This window comes from Mauremys reevesii, linkage group 15 (assembly GCF_016161935.1).
Source record: "Mauremys reevesii isolate NIE-2019 linkage group 15, ASM1616193v1, whole genome shotgun sequence".
NCBI lineage: Eukaryota > Metazoa > Chordata > Testudines > Geoemydidae > Mauremys > Mauremys reevesii.
The window spans coordinates 39,527,445-39,545,965 of record NC_052637.1 but is presented as its reverse complement, the minus strand read 5'-3'; the positions used below and the strand labels follow the sequence as shown (position 1 = coordinate 39,545,965).

The window sequence follows — 18,521 nt, the reverse complement described above, 5'->3', positions numbered from 1 at the left end:
TGATTATTTTTTCAGGCAGAAGTCCACCCTAAAGCCCCATCTACCATCTATTGTAGAAGTATAGTCTTGGGGTGACAAAGGCATCAGTCGTGGTAGCAACATACTGACATTCAATAGTCACAACCTCTTGGTCAGATGAAGATGGAAAAAAGACCTCATTTGACTCTACTGTTATATTATCAACTAACAGATGATAACCAAACAGTATCCTCCAGACTATGAACACTACTAACAAATGGTGAGCACATATACTCAATAAAAGGGGTAGGTATTGTCCTTTCCATAGTCTTCGATTGCTTCCCCATCCTACCAGCATAACCTCACTGTTTTTCACACTAAGCTTCAACCACTGAACTCTCATCCTCCATGCCCCATTTTCAATAGATACAAGTTCAGGCATTCAACAGCACTGGCTAGATTAGATGATAGATTGACTGGTGGTTGTTTGTTTGTTTGTTTTTAAATCACCATTCCTACCCTTTCCTCACATCTGCAAAGCCTCGGAGGGACAAGCATGGGCCAGTTGCCAATTGGCCTTACAGATTTAAAAGGCTAGCCGCCAACTGGCTGCTCGTGGGTTATTCAAACTGAAATAGAAAACAAACTTCTTGCTGTAATTACCCTTCAATGTCTACTGTTTACCCCAGGAATAAATTAATTGCTGCTGTAAAACACCATTCCCTCACTGTCCAGCAGCAAAGTCTGGGAGGGATGAGTGTGAGCCAGCTGCAAGTTGGCCTATGCATCTGAATGGCCAGTCGCCAACTGGCAGCCAGTTTGATATTCACACTGGGCTAGGACTTAAGCATCTCACTACAGATACCCCTCTTGCATTTTTTCCTATTTACCCTATGAATGCCCAAAATGCCACGGCATAAACCATTGTTTCCCTTATGGTCTAACAGAACCCTGATAACTGACAACGTACAGTTCCACCTCCCTTCCACTGCAAAAGCATTAGCTATTGGGTGGCGTGAGGAATGGGGTTTTTGCAGCAATAGTTAATTTATTTGGGGGGCGAAGAGAAGAAACTGTAAGGTAAATAAGCAAAATGGCGGGAGGGGGTTTCTCTCACTTCCATGAAAACACCCAATGGGCAATTAGATGATGACTCAGGCCCAAACACTGACTGACGTCAGTGCTCCTTTGATCCCTTTATTCCTGGATGTTTGTGTGCTGGGATGACAGAGGAAAGTTTGGGGATATAGGGTTTCACATCTGTACATTTGAGCTGAGGCAGCCATTCGGTTTTACTAAGTAAAGTAGCACTAGTTACACCTGGAGGTGAAGGACGGGCTTGTGATTAAGATGCTGGATTGGGACTCGTGATATCTGGCCTAAGTTCCCAGCTCTGCGACTGATTATCTGTGTTATCTTGGGTGAGTCACTCTGTACCTCAGTTCCTGTAAACTCTTCAAGGCAGGGACAGTCTCTTCCTATACAGCACTGAGCACAGTGGGAATCTCCACGGGGCACTCCCATAATACAAACGGACAATAACAACAGTCCGTCCACAACGTTCTCTACACCAGTCTTGGCAAACTCTGTTCATCCTGGTAAAGTAATTTTTTGATAGGTGAGCGAACATAGTCAGGTGGTTCCTTAATGCCGTCATGATAAAGAGGAATGAGAAAAATTAGTCAATGGGCTAGTGAACTGGCAGGACATTTTCCAAGGGGACCTATCTGAGCTGTAAAACGAAGACCGGGATCTTGTGGATGTGAGAGGTACCTTCTTTTGCAAAAGGTGAATTGAATGTTCAGAAAAGTAAAGGCTCGTCTACCCTTGAAACACCAGAGCAGCACAGCTGCGGCATTGTAACGATTTAGTGTAGACACTACCTACACCAACAGGAGGTTCTCCCATTGGCGTAGATAATCTACCTCCATGGGAGACAATGGCTTGCTACTTAGTGCTGTCTACACCAGGGGTTAGGCCAGCTTAACTACGTCGCTCAGGGGTTGGATATTTCTCAACCCTGACGATTTAGCTGGGTCCACCTGACTTTTGAGGCTGGAACAAGCCTAAGGATCTGACGACAGATCTAAAGCAGCCCGAAAGAGGCCTGCTCAGGAGCTCAGCTTTTGCCTGGCTGAGATTGACAGTTGTATCACATTGCATACTGGGGGTTTCCCACTAGGGACAACACTCAGCAAACTCAAGAAGATAAATCTTGGTTACCGCAGCTAGCGCCAAGACCACCAAAGAAAGTGATGTATCACCCACTCAGGTGCATTTGTTTAAATTCACATTTTCTCTTCCCAGCATTTTTGTCTGCTTCTTGCCTCACCCCAGAAAAATGCTGGTTTTAACTGCAGCATCTACTTGAAAACTGTGGACCAAATCCTCAGCTAAAGTCGATGGAGCTAGGCCAATTTATACCAGATGAGGATCTGGCTGGTGTCTTTTTTTCAAAGCCTCAGCACACTACCAGAGTGGCCAACTGTAGCACATCATTAACATTCATCCTCCTTGGAGAACAAAGGAGAAACGCATAATGTAAAAAAAACTATGCTGCATAATGTAAAAATCCTCTCAAAGCAATCCTTGCTTTAAACAGAGGATCATCCTCTTGCCGGCGGACATGCAACCTGCTTTGTCATACAGGTAGAAGAGCTGTAAAGTGCTGCCTTTCTGTGGGCTTATGTATGCTCCCGAGGGGAGGTTAGAGAGGGCATGAAACAGAGCAGCTTACACAGGCACAAAGAACTAGAGGGTAAAATGCTTGGACTTCTCTAAAGCCTTTCATCCCAGCATCACAAAGTATTACACAAGTGTCAATTAATCCCCACCACATGCCGAGAAGGAGTTAAGTATTATCCTCGTTTCGCAGATGATGAATCAGAGGCAGAGAAGTTAAGGCCAGCGGTGGACTAAGATTCGCTGTGGCCTAGATCCAAACTCATCTTCGGACCCTCCTCCACACAAGGCACTGCGGTTCCCAGTATACGCACAGGGGCAGCGGGGCCCAGGTCGGGGGAAATACTGGGGGTGATGATGCATGTTTCCACCCTCACCCATTTTCCACCCACCCAACCTCTTGTGGAGGCAAGAGCGGAGCGGGACCCAGCGATGTTTCCGATGGGCGGGGCACAGAGATGAGAGGGGGACCCAGAGGAGGGGCTGGAGAGGCCACTGGCCTGCAGTGCATGAGATCAGACCAGCTGCTGGGCAGCCAGTAGGACTCCCACCTTCCAGCCACTCTGGGTCCCAGCAGAGATACCCTGTCTGGGGGAGGGGCAGGGGCACACGCACCAGCTGCTAGGGTGCAGTGGGGGAGATGACAGAGCACCAGCACCTGGGCTGGGGATAGGGGGCACATAGGTCACCAGCCACCACGGTGGAGTGGGGGATGGACAGAGCTCCAGCCTCTAGGTGGGGCATCAGGGACAGAGCGGTGTCAGTGACCAGGGCACAGCCGCAAGGTACTGCCATAGCAGCGGCAGTAGAAACTACCAGGATGCCACTGCCCAGATGGAAGCCAGCTGCCCCCTAGGTGGCTCTGAGTCCATACACGGGCTTGATTCTCCGCTGGGAAACAAATCACCACTCCCTTCTTCTCCTCCACCCAGCCCTGTCATGAGTTAAAGCTGCAAGGAGATGGCTTTAACTCAGCTACTGGCAGAAGGTCCCTCAGGAAGGCCATCTCACTCCACCAAACTCCCTCTGTCCTCCCATGACGCACCCCTTCCTCACTGCTTTCTCCACCCCTCAGACACACCCTGCCTCCTCCTGGTTTAAGCAGCCGTTTTAGTGCAGGAAGTGGGGGTGGTCACCCAAACATATAGCCACATAAACACAACACGACTTTCTTCCAAATCGGCAGGTGTACAGAGCACTCACCCCTCACACTGCCACGCATGCCTGGACATACAGTCGGCAGCCTGGTGCAAAATCCTCTGCTCGGATCCAAACAGGGAACACCTCCGAGGTATTCTGTTCCCACCCCTGGTGTTGATTTCCCAGTGATAGGAGTTGGTATCGTCCACATGTAGAGAAAGCAGGGCACTGAAGCTGTTGACCGGTGCGATCACCTGAGAGTCAAGTGTTTGCCTTGTCGGTAGACTCAGCAGAGGGGTCATAGCTTGAATGGGCCAGGGAAGATGAACAAATTATTAATAGAGGGCTTTGTATTGTTCCCATTGAAGCTAATGGCAAGGCCCCCATTGATGTTAGTGGGGCACGTCTGAACTTCAGTGCCAGGTTCACTGGACCTATACGTAGGAGGAGGAATAGCTCAGTGGTTTGAGCATTGGCCTGCTAAACCCAGGTTTGTAAATTCAATCCTTGAGGGGCCCATTTAGGGATCTGGGGCAGAAATCTGTCTGGGGATTGGTCCTGCTTTGAGCCGGGGGTGGGACTAGATGACCTCCTGAGGTCCCTTCCAACCCTCATATTCTATTCTAACACTGAACGGGCTTGATTTTCCAACACAGCCCCTTTTGCATTGGCACTGGCAGTATAAATTGGCTCTAAATCCAGCATAACCTCACTGGGCAGGATCACCCCAGTTCAAAAGTGATCCTCTGGTGGTGTACACCATTCCCCTTCCCTGGGCCACCATGGCTGTGACGTGCCTTCACCACCTCAATCCTCAGCAGTGTTTTCAAGTCCTGTGGTCATCTGTAACTGGCGTAAGTTACTGCAGCCTTTAGGCTGCTCTAACACAGTATGCAGGAAGTGGTCCTGTGCAGAAGTGCACCAATCCCAGCAGGAGGCAGAGGTGAAGTTGACACATGCATGCGCATTATGGGCAGATCAGCCAGACCTGACCGAGATCTGACCCAATGTACGTGAAGGTGGCAGAATTAGACTTGCAGCTATGAAGTAATCGTTATCAATGACAATGCTGTAGCATGGCTGGAGTTTAACTGTATTTTAGAGAGATGCACACGACATACACACACTAATAATAATAATCATACCTAGCTTTTATTTAGTGCTTCTCATTAGATCTCAAAGTGCATAACCAAGGTCAGTATCATTATCCTCATTTACAGATGTGTAAACTGAGGCACAGTGAGGTAAAGTAACTTGTCCGAGATCACCCAGCAGGCCCATGGCAGAGCCAGGAAATAGAACCTAAATATCCTGAGTTCTGGGCCAGTGATCTGTCCTCTGGGCCACACTACCTCCCACACTGACAACTGATTGCTTAGGGTAAATTAGACAGCATAAGAGTGTAAACATAGCAAACCTTACAGCTCTTCAAAGGAAATTCAAAAACAGACAAAAAGGAAGGGGCTAAAAATCAGATCCAAACCTGATTATCCCTAAAAATGCATTTTCCTCCCTTTGTAAAATGCTAACTTTTATTAGTAGCTCTGAAACCCTCTAAACGCTGAATTCCAACTTTTCTTTGTCAGATTTATGTAGTCCTGTTGAGAAAAAAGAATAGGACCTGTGTATATTGCTGAAAGATTGTAAAATTTAATAGCAAACAGATTACGTACTTAGCAATAGACTAAGCACAATTAGGCCTCACATTCCTCCCACTCCTATAAATAACTCTCCGTTTCCTCTCCATGTCTGCAAATTTCATTAGTATGGTGGAAAGAAAGGGGAAGAAAAAAAAAAAGAAAGAGAAAACCCAAGCTCCCTTGCCTCACAAAGCCCAGATCCCATCACTCAATCAAGAGCTTTGTTCAGCCTGGGGGGGCAAACTAAAATTACTTTTCCCCTGCACCCTTGGGCCATGTGTTCTTGGCCAGGGAGGGGAAATTTTCTACAGATGGCTTAGGAATTCACCTGCTGAAAAATGACAATAGTCTATTCACATAACCTGCAGCTCAGGCTCCTGACAGAAGCAGCTCAGCCGATCTCCATATTTCCACTGCCTTTAGATATTTTTTATTTTTTTATTTGCCTTTTGTTGTTGTTGTTCTCAGCAAAAACTCTGTGTATTATTTATCGTCTGCAATTTCATTCCAGAGTCAAATTCACCCCCAAAGACCTGTGCAACATTAAAGTCCTCCTGAAGACTTCAGGCTAGAGTTTAACTGGCTTTTAAGAGGTTCATAGGCATTGAGCTGGGCCTCTACATAGCAGTGAATTTCATCTCTAAAGCAGAGGTCTAATCACAAGAGCTTCTATCAAGGAATGAATAGAGGTTTACGCTGTTCATAGGATATTGTGAAAAGAACAGGAGCACTTGTGGCACCTTAAAGACTAACAAATTTATTTGAGCATAAGCTTTTGTGGGCTACAGCCCACTTCTTCGGATGCATAGAATGGAACATATATTGAGGAGATATATATACACATACAGAGAGCATGAAAAGGTGGGAGTTGTCTTACAAACTCTGAGAGGCTAATTAAGTAAGAGAAGAAAACTTTTGAAGTGATAATCAAGATAGCCCAATACAGACAATTTGATAAGAAGTGTGAGAATACTTACAAGGGGAGATAGATTCAATGTTTGTAATGGCTCAGCCATTCCCAGTCCCTATTTAAGCCTAAGTTGATTGTATCTAGTTTGCATATCAATTCCAGCTCAGCAGTTTCTGGTTGGAGTCTGTTTTTGAAGCTTTTCTGTGACAAAATTGCCACCCGCAGGTCTGTCATTGAATGACCAGACAGGTTAAAGTGTTCTCCTACTGGTTTTTGAGCGTTATGATTCCTGATGTCAGACTTGTGTCCATTAATTCTTTTGCATAGAGACTGTCCGGTTTGGCCAATGTACATGGCAGAGGGGCATTGCTGGCACATGATGGCATATATCACATTGGTAGATGTGCAGGTGAATGAGCCCCTGATGGTGTGGCTGATGTGACATCATCATAGGACCTAATCACTTGAATAGGTATGTGGACAGAGTTGGCATTTGTTAGTCTCTAAGGTGCCACAAGTACTCCTGTTCTTTTTGCGGATACAGTCTCACACGGCTGCTACTCTGAAACCTAGGATATTGTGGAGACCTTTTTGCGTTGATGGATGGGCATTTCACTCCCCTGCAGTGAGTCAGTACAAGGCCACTTCAGCCCCACTTAAATCTTCAAAGTCGGTCTTAAATGGGACTTTAGTGATGCATAGTGCAGCCTTTCAGCCCAGGGCTATCACCTTGAAGTGACTTTTACCTTCAGAGTTGTAGTGATTAATAAAAGCTTCTACTAACACTTCTGTTAACTGTAAGAAAAAAGATCAATTTAGGACGGCACACGAAAATATAAAATGCTGGAGGCGAGGGGTGAGACATGCAGAAAAACACAAGCAATCGAGTTGATCATCAGCACTCCCACAGCCTTCTGCCAGTTTATTAGATAACAGGGTGCATGAACCTCAGAGTTAGGGAAGAGCTAAATCTGTTTAGCTGGATTGGCGTTTAGATTGAAAAGCAAGGGATCTGAGATCTGAACAGATGCTTAACAAGTGTTGCTCAACTCCCTCGGACAAATAAATTCAGCCACCTTCAGCTTTCTGATGGTGACAAGCCATTTTCAGAGGAAAGAAATATCACACCCAATGAGTTCCTGGTAAACAAATGGTGAGCTCACTTCTGCTTTTGTGCTAAACTTTGTTGCTTTATGGTTCTCTCATCTTCCCAACCTCCCCTTCCATGGTCTGGTTGGTTCACCTGTGGCTTCCTGTCTGACATGGAATTGTTAGCTCTCTGGGGCTAGGACTGTCTATGCTGATATTTTTCTGTACAGCACCTACCACAACAAGACCCTGATTATTGATTGGGATTCCTAGGTGCTACCATCATACAAATAATTAGTCTTAGTCACACTGATTATTAATATTTAAGTCCTTTATAAGTTCCCTGGACGTTTTTCCTGCTAATTTGGGTATAACTTTCCAACTGCTGCATAAACGATATCAGAAGAAGAAGAAGAAAAATCTGCTTGTTTTTTTTCCCTCGACAGCAGAGATATCTTTGTTTTCCTTTATGTAAGTTCACAGCTGACCTGCACATTATCCTCTCAAACCATGTTGCGTAATTAATAAAACCAATACAGTCAAAAGAATTATTTTCACTTTTTCTAGGAAAAGAGCCTTCCTTCCCACAGGCTCCCTCCTTCATCTTTTGAAGAGAGATGCTTATGAGAAATGATGGGCGAGCTTCCAGAAATAATTAGACAAAGATGGTGAAGTAAACCTCAAAAGAGAAAGAGTTGGCTGTTGCAGACAGGGATTTTGCACTTGAAGTGCTAAATGTGGCCTGCGGGAAGAAACACTGAGAGTTGAGCATGTTAGCAATCCAAGAGACATATCCCTTACTATATCAGCTGAATACAAAGGCCTAAAGACAAGTAACTATATCCACATTTAGGTACCTAAATATAAGTGCCTTGATTCTTAAAAGATCTCTTCACCCACAACCCCTGCTGAGATCTCTCTGAAAATGCAAGTTATTTTTATTTGGTGGCCAGAGATGGTTTTAGGAAACTTAACATTCACCATCCAACATTTTGGCCAAAATGTGTTTGAATCATCTATAACTGGTCAGAAAACATTTTTTTTCCACAGAAAATTTTGACAAATATGAAAAAAAATCAACCCTCCCTCTCCCCCGCTCCAAATTTTTTTTTAGCTCATGAGTTTTCTGATAAAACAAAATCAAACATTTTCGAAGAAAGCAGACACTCTTTGCAAAAATTTTATTTTGGTTGAAAAACTCAGTTCTCCTTCAGAAAAAAAATTTCAACAGAAAATTTTCAAGCAGCCATAGACCCATCTCTGCTCTTCTTGGGGGAATATATATACAAATATGAAAAAGAGGTACATATGTAGTGTTGTTGTAGCTGTGCTGGTCCCAGGATATTAGAGGGACAAGGAGGGTGAGGTAATATCTTTGATTGCACCAACGTTTCAAGCTTTCAGGCTACACAGAACTCTTATTCAGGTACGTAGACAGACCCTCTTAGAGTTGCTAGTTTGCCTTCTGGGCTTCAGGGAAGATAGTTGTCTTTCTTAAAGACACTTACCAGTTCATTGTCTGACACTTTATGCCAAGGATTTTTTTTCTTAACTTGGGAACTACAATTACCTCAATTTACATCTGACCTCCTTATCTTGTTCTCGCATTATGATTTGCATTAACTTTTTAGCAATATAAAAATAATTGTATTACTTTTTTCCAATGTCTGCTCATCCCAAGTGACCCGTGGATGCTGTGATTGAAACAGCCAGTTGACTTGGAGAGGAAGTTAGGGATTGGAGGAACCTATCATTCTGACTCCACATTTAATGAGATCTAGCTCACGTCATTGCTTTCTCTTATTTGTACACTCCTATCTGTAGAACAAAAGTGCTGTGCACCTGGACATGATCCAGCTCCTTTCTTGTCTCCTTTTATCCCAATGGGGAAAACAAAATTATCTCTATTGGGCTAAAAAGGCAAATGAATGTGAAACTTTGAGGTTATAAAACATTCCAGTCAACTGTATCAATGAGATGAATCACACAAACGGGCACACTGTGCAAATCACATTCTTATTTTTAGAATGGTCAAACTGAATAAAGCCGTACAGTGGGAGAGAGGCGGGCCTGTTAAACAGATAATGCCAAATTTGATGAAAAAATACTTTATATTTCTCCTGCCTTGAAACCCTAGCTTATATTTTCCACTTGGACTGGAAAGAAACAGGTTGTAAGATATCACTTAACATTTGAAGAGAGAGGAGCCTCCCTCTTCCAGATGCAGTTACACAGAGACAGCACACATGATGGTCACTGATATTGTTTTACACAGTACAAGCAGTTCCCATTGTTAGAGTACCTGAAAATTCTGGATAAGCTCACAGGCTAGGAGACGGCTGTTTAATGTCTTTCACCACTTGGCTTAGAAGGATTCTTGTCTCCAGGGGAGCCTTCTGATGAAGGACATTTTCTTGCTTTGTTCAAGTTCATTTCAGTAATGCTCCTTCCCTCTAGCCCTGTGGTTTTGCATTACCTATATCCATGCATTCCAGTGTGCTCCTTTAATTCATGAATTGTGACCTTCGCCATCTGCTCTACAACCTGTCATACTTGCAGACGTCAGTGATGAACAACAAGCAAAGTAGCTACTACAAATCTAAGGTTGGAGGGCTTGTGCATTAATGTTGACTTCGTATCTAGACAATACATTAGTTTGCAGGCTGAGATTTACCATGTTCTGATTTCTGTTTTAACTGCCTTTCCATTTCCTGGGCCCAGATGACTTGTTCATAACGACTGAATCGAATTGCGAAACATTGGCTGTTAAAAACATTCAGCACACTGAAGGTTTAGAGCAAAATTCACCTCTCCCTCCTGCAGGTCTCTCACCTGCAGTCCAGCTCTGTAGTGTGTATTTCGCACTTGTTTCTCCACATGGAGAATAATTGCCATTGATACCAATGGGAGTTCTTCCTAGCGAATGAATGCAAAGCATTCATGTGAGACTCATATTGGAGTATTCAGGACAGTGTTTTGCACTTGATGTATAAAACATAAAACACATTCTGTAGACAAACAGTCCTGTTAAATGCATTCCTCCTTCTGAATATGGTATTAAAAACCTGGTTTCCTTAATTCCAGATCCAATGTGCTTCTCCTCCTTGGCTGGGGCAAGACAGTAAATGCTGAGGGAAGAGTGCTAAGCAGAGCTGTCCAAAATGTTCTCCTGCCTCTGGATTTTGTTACAAGCTCCAGACTAAGACCAGATTCATTGATAGGTTTGCTGAGATCAATGAGACTTTCAAGCAAAGCTGGTCTAATGGAGGGATTCGTCACAAAGCCAGGTCAAACTCAGTGGTTTTGACTGAATTCCAAAACTTCAAGTCAAACGCAGGAAGTGGGAACTGACCTCATAGCAACACAAAATAAAATATTCCTATGGGATGAAATTCACCCCAATGCAGAGGGAGCCAGCACAAGCCCCACGCAACACTTAAGTCCCATGTAGGTCCTTTTTTTGAGTGGCACATAGGCAGTGTGTTTCTCTGATCTCTAGCTAGAAGGCATAGGGCAGAGAAGATCTATGCAAGGTTCCCTGCACAGGACTACCAGTACACTGCAAGATCAGCCATGCTATTCCAGTTGCTCTCAGCTACACCTTAGTTTTTAATTGGTAGAGATATATGGGGAAGTTCCTAAATGCAACAGCACAATGTTCCTCAGGCTTGACTGGCAGCAAATTTGTTCTTCCAATCCTGGTCTTTTCTTGATCGGAGATTGCCATGTGTGGCACATTGGTAATCTACGCCAATGTCCTCTAGGGTTTAATACATGCTCAATACAGGAGTAAATTAGTGACATTTAATATACAGGAGGTCAGATGATTTAATATTCTCTTCGGGTCTTAAACTCTACAAATCTATGAACTAGGGTGAGACCAACGTCATCTACCACTGCTAAGGTCCTGATTCATCAAAGCACTTAAGCATGTGTTCACTTTAAGCATGCAAGTAGACCCACGGCAATCAATAGGACAACCCATGAGTTTGGAGTTAAGCACATGTAAGCACGGCGGGTGGGATTGAACCTTGGACTTCTGGAGCTAAATGCATAAGCTAAAAGGAACATGGGTCTTAGCTAAGGCTGTAGCAGATTCATTAATCTGTAAGGCCTGGTCTACACTGGGCGGGGGATCAATCTAAATTACGCAACTTCAGCTATGTGAATAACGTAGCTGAAGTCGACATACATCTACTCACCGCGGTGTCTTCACTGGAGTGAGTTGACTGCTGATGCTCCCCCATCGACTCCGCCTGCGCCTCTCGCTCTAAAGGAGTACTGGAGTCTATGGGAGAGCGCTCAGGGGTTGGTTTATCGCATCTAAACTAGACTAGACGTGATAAATCGACCCCTGCTGGATCGATCGCTGCCCGCCGATCCAGCGGGTAGTATAGACATACCCTAAGTGGTCTCAGTGCCACTAGCAAGAGACAGAGCACCACACCCAGGAGGTGTGTGGATTACACGCACACCTAAGCACTTTCCTGGATCAAGGCCTAAAATAGGATCTGAAAAGCATAGGATATCAGATGTAAAAACTAGTGCATTAATCTAATGCATGACCTCTCTGTCTCTGCCTCACCTAATCCCCTGCCCTCCTCAATTTTATACATACGGATATTTCATATCGAAGACCAAGTGCCAAGCAAGGTATAAATACAGAAGAATATTTTCCTGGTTCCTGCAACACATTGTTGAAAGACCTCCAGCAGAGGGACAGCTTTAACAATGGCTGTCAATCTATAATTAAAAACAAACTGTCTAATTGAAACAATGAATTAATGGAGTTTAAGTTACTCTGCGATTAATAAAGTTTTTAACAATGCTGACTTCCCTAATGGGTTTCTTCACTCACTCTTCACACACAGGCTTGGCAAGATGCCACTGCTGAGTGTTTACTGCATGTGAGCTTAATGAGCAATGATGTAATGTGATTAAGATTTTTAATTGGTGAATATTATATAAGGCAGAATCCTCTTAGCAACAGTAGATTGGACTGAAAGAAATGAACCATGTCAGAGTACTTTAGAATTAGGCCTCAGATCTCATTTTCCTCCATTGCTTTTTTTTTTTTTAACCCTGCAAGGCATTTAATTGTTTAAAGTAACTGGAAAGCTATTTTATAGAGAAAAGAAAAGCATCCATTGTTGTTCAGGCATGTCCTGGGCAATCCCAATAAGAACTGCCTCCTTCTTATAATATGCAGCTAAGCATATTTCTAAATTCTTCTTTTCTTTCTGCAAGGCAATCTTAAATACAGAGCAGGCTCTTCACAAAACCAAGTGACTCCACCTTACCCTTTTTTCTTTGGAAAGTGACAAAGGGCAACCAGACGTAAAAAGACTTCCAGTGATAGAGAACCTTAAGTTGCACCCGGAGAAAAAATAAAAGATTGATCTGAAATTATATAACCACCACTAAGAAAAAGGGTGTGGTTAGTTCCCCAAAACCCATTCCTACATGCTACATAATACTGATTATACCACGAGATTATCAATATCTAAGTCTGCATTTTATTCTAAAAAAAATCACCTGTTGTCAACATCATTAAAAATAAGTAAATGCCATATAGCAGTATTGACTTTAGTTCCTATATTCAGAATGTGTAATATTTACATAATATAAATGTATAGGGTGTATATTTTACTCGAATACATTACTTTCAGTGGCATGGACTCTATATATACATATAAATAAGACAATTGTTATTCCTTCATTCCTTTATGGATGTGAAACTTGAGTATCTATCGACAGCACCTCAAGAATCTGGAGAGGTACCACAGGAGACAGTAATTTTAGTAACAGCATGACTGTTTAGTTAAACCTGGCTACAATAATAAGTTAAATCTGAAGGGGGTACTTTTCAAAGGCACCCAGCTCCCACTGAAAATCACCAAGTACTTTACTCCCATTTCTGCCTTTGAAAATCTGTCCCAAAAACTAACGTTTGGAATAAGCTTCAGTTTCCAGTGCTCTTCACGTAATGATTTCAAAGGGAGACAAATAATGTGTGAATTGTACTGTTTCATTGAGGACACCATGACATTTCTGAATGGGAAAACGACTCATCTGGTAAATGTAAAGGCATAAAATCCAATTTTAAAAAATTACTTTGGTATAAAATTGTATTTACCTTGAGCGTCACTATCAAATCAAAAGAAAATATTACATTTTCTGAAGTGATGTTGGGTCTTTATTTTTCTTCTACCCTTTTGTAGAGTTAATAAAATACATAATACATTCCATTAAACTAGTTATTTAATTGTTAGTTAGGAAATCCAATATATTCTCAGAGTTATTTTCCACTTGTCACTTTGCGAGGGAATTTTGCTTTGACGTCATTGACAGACAAAAGCACTCTGCAGACAAAAGAAACCACAAATAGAGGAAAATACATCAGTATTGTTTTCCTTATAGCTTGCCATTCATTGGGTGGGCTTTTGTGCAATATTGTGAGTCTGCTACTGGCAAGAGTCCTTTTTCAGCCCTACCATGTGCAATAACAAAAGACAGTATATGCAGTCACGCCTGGAAAACTTTTGCACACTTGCAAATCCTTTGGGAACTGTCTTCAGTGAAATCTATATACTTAGTTGGTTTACCAAGACTCGTTCCTCTTGAAAATAAATCTTATGCTGATATTCAGCACTGTAGCTTAGACATTCTTTATTATTCATCTTTTTTAAACTGTTTCTGGACCAAATTCTGCCCTTAGACTCTTCTGTCCATCCTCATTGCCTAGCGTAACTTTGGACCTACTACATAGATATCAGTGGATTTATATCAATGTAACTGAGCTCAGAATGTGGCCTAGACTTTAGAAACATAAGAATAGTTACACTGAAGAGTACTAATATGGTCAGTGGTGCATCTAGTCTGGTGTCCTGCCTTTCACAGTGGTCAAAACCAGATACTTAAGAAGAAAGTACAAAGAATGTCATAATGATCAATTATAGAATGACTTGACCATAGAGAAGCTTCTTCCTAATTCTCATTAGTTACTGTCTCATTTGTGTCCAAACGTATCGGAATTTATATTCTATCAACTTACACATACATATGCATTATAAATATTGGAGCTGGTTGGAGATATTTCAATGGAACCATATTTCATCAGAATATGCTGTTCTGTCAAAATCAACATGCTTCACAAAATCAAGTCGATTTTGCCAGAATTTTGCTTCAGAAGAAATCTGGGCCGGAGGGGAGCAAAGTTCTGACAATGTGGAGACATTCCATTTCGACATTTTTGGAATGAAACATTTTATTTTTTCTTTTTGAAATGACATTTTCAAATTTATATACAGTAGATTACAAACTAAAAAAGTCAAAATCGAAATGATCAGCCCAAAACAAAAAAAAAAATTCAGAATTTTGCTTCATGGAGAATTAGAAATTTTTTGAATTTTGTTCCAACTTGGAACAAAGCCCTATTTCAAAATCTCAAAGCCCAACATGAAATGGAACTTCCATCCTCCACACAGCCTTAATATAGATATTTATTTGTATCTAACATGGATGTTTTCATTGTCCATATAAATATCTAATCCTTCTCTGAATCCTGTTAAATTCTTGACTTCAGTGACATCATAGAAATATAGGGCTGGAAGGAACCTTGAGAGATCAATTAGTCCAGTTCCCTGTGCTGAGGTAGGACCAAGTACACCTAGACTATCACTATACCAAGTATACATAGACCATCCCTGGGAGGTGTTTTGTGACAATAATTTCTGCAGATTCATTATGTCATGTGGTTGGGTTTTTTAAGAGTATTTCCTCTTAGCAGTTTTTAATGTGTTGCTTTTCAGTTTCCTGGTATAGCTGAGCTGCATGAGGTCTTCAGATTACAATATTTAAGGATTAAATTATGGCCTGGCCTGGTCTAGCCTACACAGATGTTGTGGACAGAAACAAGTTAAAAGGAATTGCCCCTCAGTCCTTCCAGCAGGACCCTGGCAGATGCCTGTCAATAGCTTCCAAACCTCCTAATTGATGGTTTCACATAAATATTGACACAGATGCCATTTCTTTTAGCAGGATTTCAACTTGAGGTGAAACTCAGCAGTTTCGGTGGAGTTTTACTTGGGACTGAAATAAGTTGTGGAGGTCAGAGAGCAGGAGGGTGCACAAACCTCATGCAAACAGAGACAGCCCTGGTCCTTGTGAATTCACATGCTGGGTTTCGCAGTTTAAACTGCATGTCACAGGCTTTAGATTCCTGCTTAACCCCATTTCACCTGTTATTTCACTTCTTAGGCACCTATAAATCATTGGCATCCAACAATGTTAGAAAACGATAAGTTAAAGACATCTATGGCCTGGTCTATGCACAGTACCAGTATAATTATTCCATTACAGTTGAGGGTTGTTCTTTTTTTACTGATAAAGGAATACTGGTGTGGACAGTTATACCAGAAGGAAGATGCTTTAGACCAGTGTCACTTATTCCCCTTCCCATATGAGAACTATATCAGTATAAGCACATTTATACTGACATAGCTGCACCCTCACTAGGGGGATGTTTATATCTTCCAGTGTAGTCAAAGTAATACAATTTTGGGGCGAGAAAAGGCCTAAGTCTTTTTTAAGTTTTTTGTTCTTGTGTTTCATTGGTTTTCATCATTTTAGGTCTTTGGTCCATACTTGGGATATGCAGGTTTGAGAGCTATGGCCCAAATCCTCAGCTGGTGTAAATCAGAATGACTCCACTCAATGGAGCCTGCCAATTTAGACCAGTTGACGATCTGGCCCGATGAGTTGTCGGAAGGAACCAAGAATGTTATTTCAATTAGACTTCCTGGGTAAAGTGTTTGAGTCTTTTTAATAAATGTCCATTATAAAATTGAGTCATTTAAAAAATCAGACTCAAGGGTTACCCAGTTTTATGGTGCTGTAAATGTAAGGAAGTTCTATTTCCCCGTGTAGCAATGCTGAGCACGTGCAGGTGTGAGCGCTATCCCTTTCCAAACTGGACACCCAAATTCAGCCACCTGGTATAGCTGAGGAAGGAAGTCACTCCTCGGGAGGCTTAAGGTAAGAGAAAAAAAGGTTTACCAGAGGTTAAAGGCAAAGATTATAATGAGGACTGGTGAAGCAGCACAGACTTAAGGAGACAGTTTAAAACATAATCTGGCTTTGTGGTGGGAGTGCACTATCAATCACATTTGACGTTTCCTGTTCACATTGAAGAGCGTGTATTTATGTGCACTACTGCGTCTGTGCACAGAAAAAAGTGAGAGATTTTCTTTTATTAGCCCAGATAGAGACATGTCTCCCAAGAAGAAAAATGCATTGAACTATCTTTCTTTCCGCATGCCTGTTGCACAATGACTCCATCTGTTAACTGACAAATAAAACATTTACAGCTCCTACAAAGAAATTAAACTTGTCGAGTTTATAAAGTTGTTTGCTAATGAAAAGCAAGTTAAGGGGATTGACTGGCGTGGAAGGAATTGGATGCATTGTAATTGTTTCTCCTACCCTATCCTATTACTTTGCCTATTGCCCTGCCAGTTGAAATACGTATAGGGAAAAATATGAGAAATATCTTAGAGTATGTCAAGTCATAAGTTAAAAACATCCCACATATGGGGGAAGAGGCATTGTCTTTAATGTCTCTTTTTACAGTGAAACAAATAGCATAATATGATCCTGTTCCCATTAACATCAATAGCAAAAATCTCATTGACTTCCTTGGTGCAGGATCAGACCCTGAGAGATGTTTGGAAAACTGAGGCCTGGATGAAGATCTTTCCCACAGTTCTGCTTATACAAGGATGTTTCAGGCACTGATCATGCAAGTGCAAGGCATATTGTAGGTCAGTAGCCACTCCAGAGAGAAGCACCCTTGGCTGGAACATGGAAATTTGGAAGCTCATTGCTATAATCTGTGGTTATGAGTTCCAGCTCTGCCAGCAATGCCGGGAATCAAACCACAGTACCCTGAGTGCAAAGAGCCTTTATTGTAATCCGATAAAGCATTAACAGCCAGCCGTCTTCTTTTGATGGTAAATTAAGGGCCTCATTTGCTTTGAAGCGGCTTGCTTGCTCTTTTGTTTAATTCTCAATAAGGATGAGGCCGGAGGAACGCAGAAAGGAAAAATGGGTCCCAGATTCCCCACCTCAGCCTGGCGGCTTTGGAGAATGCAAATAAAATCCCATTTTCTCAAGATATCTGATTTCTGAGCACTGAGCCTTTCTTTCTGGTTTCCAAATGGTACTTCATAGTGTTTGGCTTTGTGGTAGAGCACCTAGAAGCCATAACCAAGCTCAGTGCTGAGACTGGACAATAGGAACCACAGCTACCTACAGTACAATGCCCGCTTATCCAGTCAGCACCGTAACTCTGATATTGCCACTGTGGGATGAGTCTAACTCTTGCCTTTAACGTATTGACTGGAAAGCTTATCATGGGACTCTAATTTTCAGCATACTTGGTTACTCTTTATTAAACATTCCCCTTTATAGTATGCTGTACTCTCAGATGAAAATGTGTCTAAACTGTGCATTTGTGATCAGTCACAACACTGGCTTCATGTCTCTGTTTCATTATGCACTACAGATGGGCAACTCAAGACTATCCAGGGACGGAGCAGAGCCCTGCCCTCTCTCCTTTTTCCCCTCCCATAAGAGGATCAGTTTCCATTATTCTTGGGTGATTTATGAACTTGGGGGGTGGGGGGGATGATCAGGGTGGCAGAAGATCACAGTCCTGAAACCTATCAAATGCAACCAAGTTAGCACCACAATGTATTTATTTAACTGCAAGGTATTCATTTAACAAGTCAGTCCCTTTATAGAGGCATATTCACTTCTGGGGACTCTGTTATTTCCAGTGTATAATTTGAATTTGGGTACGCTTCTGTCTTTAGAATAACTAGCTGTACGCTCAAGAGTAGATACTTATAAACTGTAATCAAGTCACCCCTTAACCTTCTCTTCGTTAAGCTAAATAGATTGAGCTCTTTGAGTCTATCATTCTAAGGCAGGGGTCGGCAACCTTTCAGAAGGGGTGTGCTGAGTCTTCATTTATTCACTCTGATTCAAGGTTTCGCGTGCCGGTAATACATTTTAACGTTTTTAGAAGGTCTCTTTCTATA

At 42.2% G+C, this 18,521-nt stretch overlaps 1 long non-coding RNA gene across 2 annotated transcripts in view; it reads left to right on the top strand.

Annotated features, from left to right (window-relative positions):
* The window catches only part of LOC120383835, a 54,691-nt gene extending 36,817 nt beyond the window's left edge, over positions 1-17,874 (top strand). For both annotated transcript variants that reach the window (XR_005588547.1, XR_005588546.1), the window contains 2 exons: positions 16,348-16,455; positions 17,125-17,874. This is a non-coding gene — a long non-coding RNA (uncharacterized LOC120383835). The remainder of the gene's footprint in view (positions 1-16,347; positions 16,456-17,124) is intronic.
* The last annotated feature ends 647 nt before the right edge of the window (positions 17,875-18,521 follow it).